Source organism: Octopus bimaculoides, chromosome 27 (assembly GCF_046866305.1).
Source record: "Octopus bimaculoides isolate indiv1 chromosome 27, ASM4686630v1, whole genome shotgun sequence".
In the NCBI taxonomy this organism is placed as follows: domain Eukaryota; kingdom Metazoa; phylum Mollusca; class Cephalopoda; order Octopoda; family Octopodidae; genus Octopus; species Octopus bimaculoides.
The window spans coordinates 10,480,063-10,493,538 of NC_142954.1; the positions used below are offsets into that span (position 1 = coordinate 10,480,063).

The 13,476-nt window shown below is 38.1% G+C and overlaps 1 pseudogene; it reads left to right on the forward strand.

Annotated features, from left to right (window-relative positions):
- The first annotated feature begins 750 nt into the window (after positions 1 to 750).
- On the forward strand, positions 751 to 827 carry LOC128251377 (U4 spliceosomal RNA; annotated as a pseudogene).
- The last annotated feature ends 12,649 nt before the right edge of the window (positions 828 to 13,476 follow it).

The following is a 13,476-nucleotide window of genomic DNA, read 5'->3' on the forward strand; positions in this document are numbered from 1 at the left end:
CTCAATTACTAATCGATCTATCGATCTATCTATCTCAAGACATAATTATTTTTACTTAACTAATGAAACATACCTTGCATTAAATATGTTAACACAAAGCAAATTATCGATCTGTCGATCTGTCGATCTCTCCACATAATTTTAACTAACTAATTAATTCTCCTTACATTAAATATGTTAACACGAACAATATTACGGATTTATATCGATCTTTCTATCTCACTACATAATTATTTCTAGTTAACCGATTAATAATCCAAGCATTATTTTAACAGAAAAACAGATTATTGATCTATTGATCGATCTGTCTATCTCCGCGCATAATTACCCCTTGTTAATTTCTAATTAATACTCCATATATTAACACAAAACCAAATTATTGACGTATCGATCAATCTAGCAGTATGTCTTACCAAATAATTCTTTGTTCTTTCTAGTTAACTAATTAATAATCCATCATTAATTATGTTAACATAATTCTAAATTATTGAGTTATCGATCTATCGATCTACCTCTCTATCTCACTATATAATTATTTGTGGTTAAACGAGAGTAAGAGAACGAAATATTCCGAGCTGGTAGAGTTATACCAAAGGAATGGCTGGCAATCGAGGTGTGATCCCACCGAGGGTGGGATGCAGAGCATTTGCAGACTAGTTCCTCTGCAGAGCGTGGACCATGCTGAGCAATATAGGGGCCCGTGGGCGGAAGGCCATCAGGTTGGCTATGGAGGCAGCAGGTTGGCTATAGAGCTTTGCGCAAAGAAGCGGTACCATGGCCAATGAGGTGAATCCGAAGCGTGGTTATTGCTAGTTGAAAACTATGGAGGCAGTAGAGGCTGTGCCAATGTGAGGGGTGAGCCATGGAAAGGACAGTGCCACAAGTGGTGGTGTTAATGAGACGCAACCTGGGGTTGATCAACTCCAGCTGGGTCATCTGGATGAGGGTGTCTGGTGTTAAAACGACACGCAACAACTAATGAACATCCAGTAAGCGGAGGGCTTTAAGGTTGACTGTAGGAATAAAGGTTGCTTTAAAGAGGCTTTTGATCAAAGGTGACTGGAAGTGGTTGTGTTGTCAAGTGTAGTGCTAACTGGACACAAATGGGGTTTTATAAACCCTCGTTGGATCACCTGCGTGAAGGTGTCTGATGTTGAAATTTTCGAAACCCTTAATGAACTCCCAGTAGAGGGAAAGCTATCGGGTTGGCTGTGGAGGTAGCGGAGAATGCCTGAATGAGGCTGCAGTTCAGAAAGTTTGAGCCCTAGAAGGGGCGGTGAAACCAAGAGTAATGCTAACTTGACACAAGCTGGAGCATGGTCAAACGTTTGCTGGGTCACTGGATAAATGTGTCTTTATGATGAAAGTTTCCAAATACCCAATGACCTCGTGAAACATCACAGATGATGTGTCCAAGCACATCACAGGATGATTTATGGAAAAACTATGTTAGCACAAAGTTAAATTATTGATTTATCGATATATCGATTCTTCAATCTCACCACAAAATTATTTCTGGTTAAACAAAAGAGAAGGAAATATGCTGAGCTGATGAAATTGCAACCAAATTAATGGGGGACAAACAAGATGAGAACCCTTCGAGGTGGGATGTAGACGGATTGCAGTCCAGACCCTAGATAGAGCTTACAACACGCTGGAGGGGCGTCACAAGGGCCAGTAGACAGAAGGTCGTCAAGTTGGCTGCGATGGCAGCACAGTAACAATATCAACATCAAGGTGGCTGAGAATCAAGAGGGCAAAGCCCTAGATGGGGCGGTGATAACTGAATGTAATCTGGGGTTTAATTAACTTTAGATAGATTCCTTGGATAAAGGTGTCTGATCTTTAAAGAACCCGGAACTCTTAACGAACTCCCAGTAGAGGAAAAACCAACTGGTTGGCTGTTGGTCAAAATGTACAAGTCCTGGAAAGGGCAGTGCTAACACGGGTCGTTCTAGCACGGGTAGTTCTAACAAACTGAGTCACCAGGGTGAAGGTTTCTAATTGTTCAAAGACCCGAAGCAACTAATGGTCTCAGGAAAACATCACAGATTTATATGTCCAGATGCATCAGAGGATGATATCTGGAAAACTATGTTAAAGCAAAACTAATGTATTGATCTATCGATCTATCGATCTATTGATCTCACCACATAATTATTTCTAGTTAACTATTTAATACGCCATACATTAAATATAATTAAATATAAACCTAATTATTGATTTGTTCATTAATTGTCATTAGATTGATTTCCTCGTACGATTTTTTTTCTTTCCATTTATTTTCAATTTTTTTTTTTATATATATCTTTTTTTAAATTTTACTTTTCTTCCGTTGTTTTATACACATCTGATGTTTCTGTTGCTGTTGTTGTTGTTGTTGTTGTTGTTGTTACTGCTGCTGCTGCTGTCGTTTTGTTATGATGTACCCATTGTGTTGTTGATGACATTCCGGTTGTTGTTTTGCTGTTGTTGATGATTTTGTTGTTGTTGTTGTTGTTGTTGTAATTGTTTTTGTCGTCGTTCCTAATATTTTGTTGTTTTTTGTGTTGTTCTGGTTGATGTTGTGAGTACCGCTGTTGTATCTGTTGAGGGAAACGATCATCCAATTCCTCTTGTTGTTGATGATGATGATGATGTTGATGGCGGTGGTTGTGGTGGTGGTGGTGGCGGCGGCGGCGGTGATGATGATGATGATGTTGATGATAATGATGATGATGATGATGACGATGATGATGATGGTGGTGATGATGTTGCGAATATTGCTTCTCCTGCTGCTGCTTCTTCTGCTGCTTCAGCTGCCGCCGTTGCTGTTGTTTGTGTTGTTGTTGTTGTTATTATTGTTATTGTTACTAAATCTTTGTTTTTTTTTGTTTTTGTTGTTGTTGTTGTTGTTACTGCTGCAGTTGCTGTCGCTCTTGTTGTCATTACTGTTGTTGTAGCTGTTACCGTTGTTGTTGCTGTTGTTGCTGTTGCTGTTGCTGTTGGTGTTGCTGTTGTTATTACCAAGCCTTTCTTTGTTGCTGCTGTTGCTGCTGCTGCTGTTGTTATTGTTGTTTTTGCTGCGGCTGTTGTTCCTGTTGTTGTTGTTAATGTTATTGTTATTACTTAATCTTTGTTGTTGTTGGTTATTGCTACAGTTATTCCTGTTGTTGGTATTGTTGTTATTATTATTACTAAACCTTTCTTTATTGTTATTGCTGCTGCTGCTGCTGCTGCTACTACTGCTGCTGCGATTGCTGTTGATGCCGTTGTTGTCGTTCTTGTTAATGTTACTGAAGATTTTGTAGTTATTATTGTTGTTGCTGTTGTCTTTTTCCGCTGATGAGGAGGACATTCCTGACATTCATATCATTGACAATGTCCTTCCTGTTAGTGGAAGTACAATGGCCCAGTGGTTAGGGCAGCGGACTCGCGGTCAAAGGATCGCCGTTTCGATTCCCAGACCGGGCGTTGTGAGTGTTTATTGAGCGAAAACACCTAAAAGCTCCACGATGCTCCGGCAGGGGATGGTGGCGAACCCTGCTGTACTCTTTCACCACAACTTTCTCTCACTCTTACTTCCTGTTTCTGTTGTGCCTGTAATTCAAAGGGTCAGCCTTGTCACACTGTGTCACGCTGAATCTCCCCCGAGAATCTACGTTAAGGGTACACGTGTCTGTGGAGTGCTCAGCCACTTGCACGTTAATTTCACGAGCAGGCTATTCCGTTGATCGGATCAATTGGAACTCTCGACGTCGTAAGCGACGGAGTGCCAACAACAACCTTCCCGTTATTATTCCTCCGATTGATAAAGATGGCACAGATGTCTTTATCTTTCTTTTTGCTGTTTCTCGAATAATCGTTGTTATTATTATTATTGTTGGCCATGTAGACGATTCCGATAATCCTATTGTTGCTGTTATTGCAATAGTCGTCCCTCATGTTATCGTTGTTGCCTGTCCCAGGGTGGCCCTCAACGAACAGACTGGCCGTTCTTTCCATGACAAACTTTCCTTATCAGGGTATCATGATATCTCTCAGCTAAGGTTACGAATTACCATAACCAATGGAGTATTGTATTGGGTCAGGGGTTTTCAAACTTTTTGACTTGCGGACCCCTTTATATTTCAGGCTTTACCTAAGGGACCCCGTTATAAACGCTTATGAAATTTATACATAAATATTTGTTTAAAATAACATATATTTTTACATTTATTTATTTAACAGTATTTAACAAATAGGTTTATTTTCAATTAAAAGATTTCGATTAAAAAAACATATATAAAATCAAATTGCCATAAAAAGTATTTGCTGTCTACGGACCCCCTGTCTTGTCCTTGCGGACACCCTGTGGTTCGCGGACCACAGTTTGAAAACCCCTCTATTGGGTTATCCGGAAAGTTAGTGCCGACTTATAGTAGCTTACCTTTCGATTTATTTGCCATGAAACCACCTCAATTCTGGGAAGAGGGTATTTTCAAGTTAATGGAAAGATGGAGACGCATTGTGCAACAAAATGGTTCATATTTGGTTGATTAAAAATGTAATGGCAAGTATTTATTGACCTTTTTCTTTCCTTTAAAAATTGGCACGAACTTTCCGACAACCCAATATATAATATGCCTCGGTCCGAAATCTGTGCATAACATCTGCGTTCAACTCCAATTATTTACTTATACTATACAAATTACTGCACATAACCCGAATTAAAGCCTTCTGCGCGAATGCCAAGCAGTATTTCTCACAGACGGTGCCCAACTGACCTTATTATACTGTGTAGTTAGCAAAATCAAAATTAAACAATGCGCAAGCGTGAAATTAAAAATATAAAATGGTGACAATTTACCCATCACACCCTGTATATATATATATATATATATATATATATATATATATATATATATATATATATATATATATATATATATATATTGTTTTATGTATGTATAAATATATATATATATATAGATAAATTGCTAGATAAATAAATAGACAGATAGATATGCACATACATATACATACATACATACAAACATACATACATACATACATACATACATACATACATACATACATGCATGCGTATATGAATGGAGATAGACAGACAGAGAGGTTAAAAAAGTTGGAAAACTGCACAAAAGGAGAAACTTCTCTCGGGCAATTTCTGTGAATATTAAACTGCGTTAAAAAGTCGGTCCTTTCAAAGAGGAAAATGGAAAGGAAAGAAAAGAAAACAAAAGGAAGAAAGAAATTAATGAAAGGGAAAGGAAAGAAAAGAAACGAAACGAAGAAAGACAGAGAAAAGAAAAGAAAGAGAGACGGGAAGAAAAGAGTGTAAGATAAAAGTAAGAAAGAGAGGAAGGAAGAAAGAAAGTAAAAAAGAAATGAAGGAAAAGAATGGAAAGTAAATAAGAACGAAAATAAAGAAAGAATAGAAGAAAAGAAGGTAGTGAGAAAATGAAGAACAAGATGGAGGAGACAAAGAAGGAGGAGGAGGAGGAGAAGAAGAAGAAGAAGAAGAAGAAGAAGAAGAAGAAGAAGAAGAAGAAAGACGGCAAGATGAAAAAGGGGAGACGAAGGGGAATTGGAAGAATAAGATGTAGTAGTAGTAGTAGTCTTAAATTTTATTGATAGTGACTGCTACAGCCTGAATTAATGTAAAAACAAACAGGTCGGCCATCTTAATATTAAGACATGTAACGTCTGTTTACTGACCGGCGGACATTAAAAGCTTTCAGTGGTTCTGTCAATTACGGTCGTGACGAGCAGAGAAAAGGAGAAAGTGAAAGAAAAGCAAAAAGAGGACAGGAAGGGGTCGGGTGGGAAGGTGGGTGGGGGTTGAATCTGAGGAGAGTTTAGAGGATGGAGAAGGAGAGGGAGAAGAAGAAGAAAAAGAGGAAGAAGAATAGGAAGATGGAGGAGGAGAAAGAGAAGAAGAAGAACAACAACGACAACAAGACGTTGACGGTGACGATGACGATGATGATGATGATGAAGTATAAGAAGATAAAGATGGTGAAGAAGAAGAAGAAGAAGAAGAAGAAGAAGAAGAACAACAACAACAACAAGACGATGATGGTGACGATGATGATGATGAAGAATAAGAAGATGAAGACGATGATGATGATGATGATGATGGTGATGGTGATGATTATGAGTGTGTCGCCAAAGAAGAGGACTAAAATGAGGAAAAGATTGGTGAGAACGGAAAAGCTAGAGAGAGACAAGAAATTAGGAAGGAAAATACGAATATGTGTATGTGGCGGGGGGGGGGGGCGCACAACTATGTTGGCTATTGTGTATGCGCATGCGTGTGTATATATACGTATAAATATATTATATCATATATATATATATATATATATATATATATATATATATATATATATATATATATATATACATATACATATATATACACAGTGAGAAAGAAGGAACAAAAGAAAGATGCAAAGGAAGGAAGGAAGGAAGGAAGGAAGAAGGAAGAAAGAAAGAAAACATAGAGAGAAAGAAGGAAGGAAAGAAACAAAGAGAAAAAGAAGGAACGAACGACGGATGGAAGGAAAGAGAGAAGGTAAGAGGGTAAGAAGAAAGATGGCATGAACGAATAAAGGGTGGAAGAAGAGAAGAAAAAGATGGCGGCGAGAACAGAAAGAAAAACAAAAAAAATAAATATGATTTCAAATGACAGAAAAAAAAATTATAGAAAGAAAAAATACGCGACTTCCGGTTGTTGCCGGTCTAATTGAGTCTAGCCTGGTTCTCTTTATAAAAAGCTGTTTTAAAATACAGCATCATCAACATCATCGTCATCATCGTCATCATCAACAACAACGCCACCACCACCAAGTCAACACCACCATATTATCAGCTTCATCGTGATCATCATCATCATCATCCTCATCATCATCATCATCATCGTCATCATCGGCATCATCGTCATCATCGTCATCATCGTCATCATCATCATCATCAGTATCATCTCCAACAACGTCGCCACCAGCACATACACCACTGTCATCAGCAGCATCATTATCATCAGCAGCAGCACACTCATAATAATAAACATCATCATCATCACCATCAACATCAACATCCTCATCGTCATCCTCATCGTCATCCTCATCGTCATCGTCATCATCATCTTCATCAATATCATCATCATCATCGTCGTCATCGTCATCGTCATCATCATCATCATCATCATCATCATCATCATCATCATCTTCATCAACATCATCATCATCATCGTCGTCATCGTCATCGTCATCATCATCATCATCATCATCTTCATCAACACCATCATCATCATCATCATCATCATCGTCGTCATCATCATCATCATTATCATCTTCATCAACATCATCATCATCATCATCGTCGTCATCGTCATCGTCATCATCATCATCACCATCGTCGTCATCGTCATCGTCATCATCATCATCATCCTCATCGTCATCCTCATCGTCATCGTCATCATCATCTTCATCATCATCATCTTCATCAACATCGTCATCATCATCATCGTCGTCGTCATCATCCTCATCATCATCATCATCATCATCATCATCATCATCATCGTCATCAACCTCGCCACCACCACCACCATCACCATCGTCATTACCGGCTTCATCATCAGCATCATCATCAACATCACAATCATTAATACCACTACTATCACAACCACCACCACCTTCTGCCACCGTCGTCGTCTTCATGGTCTTCATCGTCGTCGTCGTCGTTGTCATGGCCAACCTCGTCGTCTCCGTCGTCTCCGTCGTCGTCGTCGTCGTCCTGAGTACCAAAAACACCACTATCACCACCACCATCATCATCATCATCATCAACTACATCACCAGCACTTCATCCATCCGCATCACAATCCTTCTCCACCTCCTCCTCATCTTCCTTGTCCTTCTTCTCAATTTCCATATCACCATCATCATCATCATCATCATCATCATCATCATCATCATCATCATCACCCATCATCATTATCTGTATCCCCTTTGGCTTGTAACTTACTTTTGATATATCAGGCCGGACTGGGCGGTGCGTTATGTACTTGAGAAAGACAATACATTTCGCGCTGCACCAGGCCACTCGGCTGTAAATGTGTTACCCCTACCAGGGACTAACTTTCCGATCAGGGCAGACGTAGACCTGCTCCCCGGGCCAGCACGGTGGCATCATTCGAAAGCCAAAAGAATGCGAAGTTCAATGGGACATACATACATACATACATACATACATACATACATACATACATACATACATATGTGTGTGTATGAGGAGGCGCAATGGCCCAGTGGTTAGGGCAGCGGACTCGCGGTCATAGATTCGCGGTTTCGATTCCCAGACCGAGCGTTGTGAGTGTTTATTGGGCGAAAACACCTAAAGTTCCACGAGGCTCCGGCAGGGGATGGTGGCGAACCCTGCTGTACTCTTTCACCACAACTTTCTCTCACTCTTACTTCCTGTTTCTGTTGTGCCTGTATTTCAAAGGGCCAGCCTTGTCACTCTGTGTCACACTGAACATCCCCGAGAACTACGTTAAGGGTACACATGTCTGTGGAGTGCTCGGCCACTTGCACGTTAATTTCACGAGCAGGCTGTTCCGTTGATCAGATCAACTGGAACCCTCGTCATCGTAAGCGACGGAGTGCCAACAAATGTGTGTGTATACATGTATGTATGCGTGTATGTGTGTGTAAACACTCCGTTATTGAAGGATCACTCAACGCATCTACGAGTGGACCTTTGTCATAAGTGGACCTTTAAAATATATTTCGTGTTAAATTATTGATAGAGACTTCGAAGTTTTTACATTCGTGTTTTCATCAATTGTTGAAAAAAAAAAAAAGAAAAACATATATTTTTTTTTTAATTATCGCAGAAACAGATATATTTTTAAGAAAACAAAATATCATAAAATATTATTGTAATATAATATCTGCTAATTTTTTTAAAAAATACAATTTATCGTAATTTTAAAATGATAAGGACAAGTAAATTTTTTTAATATTATAAAATATTTTTTTTCCCGGCTATCTGTCATTTTTGAGAAAATGAATCTAAATAAGATATATAACAATACTTAATCTCAACTTGTTTTATTTTAAATAAAAACAAAAAATCATTGTAATTCTAAAATGATAAGAACCAGTTAGTTTTCAAACGAATTATATTTGTTTTTACGTTTTAGCATGCGTATGTGTATGTGTGTCTGTGTGTGCGTGTACTCTAGCGTTTACTACATAATAAATATTTGAACGTTCTATCTTCTGTTCTGATATGTGGAGGCGCAATGGCCCAGTGCTTAGGGCAGCAGACTCGCGGTCATAAGATCGCGGTTTCGATTCCCAGACCGGGCGTTGTGAGTGTTTATTGAGCAAAAACACATGAGGCTCCGGCAGGGGGTGGTGGCGAACCCGTTTGTACTTTTTCACCACAACTTTCTCTCACTCTTACTTCTTGTTTCTGTTGTGCCTGTAAATCAAAGGGTCAGCCTTGTCACACTGTGTCACGCTGAATATCTCCGAGAACTACGTTAAGGGTACACATGTCTGTGGAGTGCTCAGCCACTTGCACGTTAATTTCACGAGCAGGCTGTTCCGTTGATCGGATCAACTGGAACCCTCGACGTAGTATATATATATATATATATATATATATATATATATACACACACATACCGCATAGAGAGAGTGGAAGAAAGTGTAAAAAACAAATGCAAGAAGAACTAACAAAAAATGCTAGATGAATTTCTAACAACTTTCAGAGAAACAGTTTTTTTTTTAAATGAAATTTTTGTAGATATAGGTTCTTGACGGAGCACGTATATTGCGGTTATGTTGGTAAACTTTAGCAAAATAATAACATATATTTATCGGAAATATACAAATGTGAAATTTGTTTTATTTAATTGTATTCGAAGGTAATAAATATTTTTACGTTGGAAAATTAGTATTCATTGCATTAATTTGTACAAGCAGCAAGAAATTTGATAAAGGTTAAAATGTAATTATTGCGTGTATGTGTGTATGTATGCGACATTTCATAATGTTACCCATTGTGGCAAAAGAATGCTTTCAAAGATACTTGTCATATGTATGTATGTATATATTTATATATATATATATATATATATATATATATATATATATATATATATATATACATACATATATATATATATATATATATATATATATATATATATATATATATATATATAGTTGTGTTTCGGGACGGTCACTTTTTCTGCCCAAATAAACACGGGCACTATATATTCGTTCTTCAATTCAGATTTATTTCCTGTTAGGTCCTTTGCATGGAAATCTTTCGTCACACACCCTTGATGTCCTGTGACCTCTTCAGTGACCCTCCTCCTCCTATGTGCTATCCATACTTTCTTCCTGTGCTGTGTAAATTTATGGATGAGTTCATGAACTTTGTTTCTTTTCTCTAAAACTATATATATATATATATATATATATATATATATATATATATATATATATATATATATATATATATATATATATATATATATATATATATATATATATATATATATATATATATATATATATATATATATATAGGGTGATAAACTGAGTATTAATTCAATTTAAAACCAAGTGGCCTAGCATATAAAAACATCTGAAAATTCAGAAAAAAATTGTATTACACGTGTATAAGGGATGACCACTAGGTGGACATCCAATATGCTAGAAAGAGGTCATCAACGACCCAACCACAAAGAAAAATGAGGAATATACAGAATAAAGAATTATCTATGTACTGCAGTTTCGAACATTAACGTTTTACTTACGTAACAACATCCGTGTTCTCATCAGCATAGACGTTCTAGAATCAATATAATTTGCAGAAGTATACACAAATTGTCTTCATGAAATAAGACTTGCATATAGTTCTACCGATTACATTAGGGCTATTTTTCAACATGCCTCAGCTCTGGTGCGCAAAATTCCGGAAACAATTCTGCAGAGAATAATTCACTGCAGTATATGTTGCCGGCTGGAGAACATAACTATTTAAATTATTATATATATAGATAGGGTGATAAATTGAATATTAATTCAATTTAAAACCAAATGCCTAGCATATAAAAAAATCTGAAAATTCAGAAAAAATTGTATTACACGTGTATAAGGGATGACCACTAGGTGGACATCCATTTTCTTCTTTGTGATTGGGTCGTTGATGACCTCTTTCTAGCATATTGGATTCCACCTAGTGGTCATCCCTTATGCACGTGTAATATATATATATATATATATATATATATATATATATATATATATATATATATATATATATATATTCTAAAACGCGGAAGTATATTCACGACTGCAGACATATTTGATCTGATGTCTTTGAGATCAGGGTTCACATAGGTCTAAATTACATCACCAACAACACCAGCATCATCATCAACAACAGCAACAACAACAACAACGGTAATGTAGTTAATGATACCATTACGAACTCGACCAGATAGACATAATACGGTGGAAAAAAAAGCTAGATTTCGATGTACGAAGAGAGACAAATGTTGTGTAATCTGTCCATTATCGAATTAACTTGTAACGAAATACAGAAACTATATAACTGAGTGTTTCATTGATATATTACGCCATTACATCGCTTCACCGGCAAATAACAAGGTCGGCAGACATCACAAGACCCCCAAGGCTATTCTACCGCTGTAGCTCACCACATCGCTGTACCCAGACACTGCACCGAATATTGACAGATCTCCGCACCGCCATGCTGGAGCATGGATTTAGTATAATGCGTTATACTACTCTGCATTTAACTACTATGCGTCATACCAACCGTACTGCAACATATACAATGCAACACTGCTATACATACACTACGACACAGACTGCATCATACTACTCTACGCCATGCCACCTTGTACTGCAACATAAACAATGCAATACTGCTATACATACACTACAACAAAGACTGCATCATACTACAACACATACACTACACAACACGAAACAGCACCTTACTACACCACACTGTACTACAACATATACAGTTCACCATATCATGTAGGGGCAGGGGTAGATGTGTAGTAAGCAATTCGCTTCTTATCCACACGGTTCCGGGTTCAGTCCCAATGCGTGGCACCTTGGGCAAGTGTCTTCTACTATAGCCTCTACTATAGTTTTCTACTATAGCCTTGTAAGTGGATTTGCTAGACGGAAACTGAAAGAATCCCGTCAGGCCCAGGCCTGGCTGTGTGGTGTTGCCAAGCTGTGGTGGTAGTGGTGGTGGTGGTAGTGGTGGTGATACACACACACTACAGGCTCCTTTTAGTTTTTGTCTACCAAATCCACTCATAAGGCTTTGGTCAGCTCAAGGCTATAGTAGAAGACACTTGCCCAAGGTGCCATGCAGGGGGACTGAAACCGGAACAATGGGGTTGAGAAGCAAGCTTCTTACCACACAGCCATTTCCTGCGCCTATAGAAAGAAAGAAAGAAAGAAAGAGAAAAAGAAAGAAAGAAAGGAAAAAACGAAAGAAAGAAAGACAGACAGACAGACAAACAAACAGATAGACAGACAGATTGATTCACACCTTTATACATACATGACCCAGCGCCATATTGCACTATATTTTGTCCGTTCAGTTTCAGTAAATGCAACTTAATGTTGAACTGGACACTCCGTCCCTAAATCGCCAACACATTCTCTCTCTCTCTCTCTCTCTCTCTATCTCTCTCTTCTCTCTCTCTCTCTCTCTCTCTTCTCTCTCTCTCTCTCTGTCTCTTCTCTCTCTCTCTCTCTCTCTCTTCTCTCTCTCTCTCTCTCTGTCTCTTCTCTCTCTCTCTCGCTTGATCACTCCTCTTTCTACCCCTCTCTCTAATTCACATATGGTGGTGATGGTGGTGATTGTGGGATCGTAGTAGTAGTAGTAGTAATGGTGGTAGTTGTGGTGGTGGTGGTTGTGGTAGTAGTAGTAGTAGCAGTAGTAGTAGTAGTAGTAGTAGTAGTAGTAGTAGTAGTGATGGTGATGGCAGTGGCTGTGGGGGTCGTAGTAGTAGTAGTTGTAGTAGTAACACTTCGGTCAGTACTCCTATTACACATACTACAACTACTACTACAAGATACCAGTAGCTGATAACCATTATACAGACAAAACGCCATTAACATTCACGGACTATCCCCCACCCCGCACACACACGCATGATCCCCCCCCCCCACTTCCACAGACTATATCTTAATTCTGTACCAGACACACCCTAACACCACTCCTCTTCTGCGCTTCCATTCTCTGTTCTCTCCAAACCAAAACAAACACAAGAAGCCAGAAAAAGAAAATTAAGTAAAATTTTGAATAAAAAAAAAAAAGAAAAAAGAAAAGACCTAAAGTATACCAAAAGTAAAACAAAAGAAAAGAGACAAAAAAAAAAGAAACACGCATACAAAACTACAAAATGGTGGCTTATTT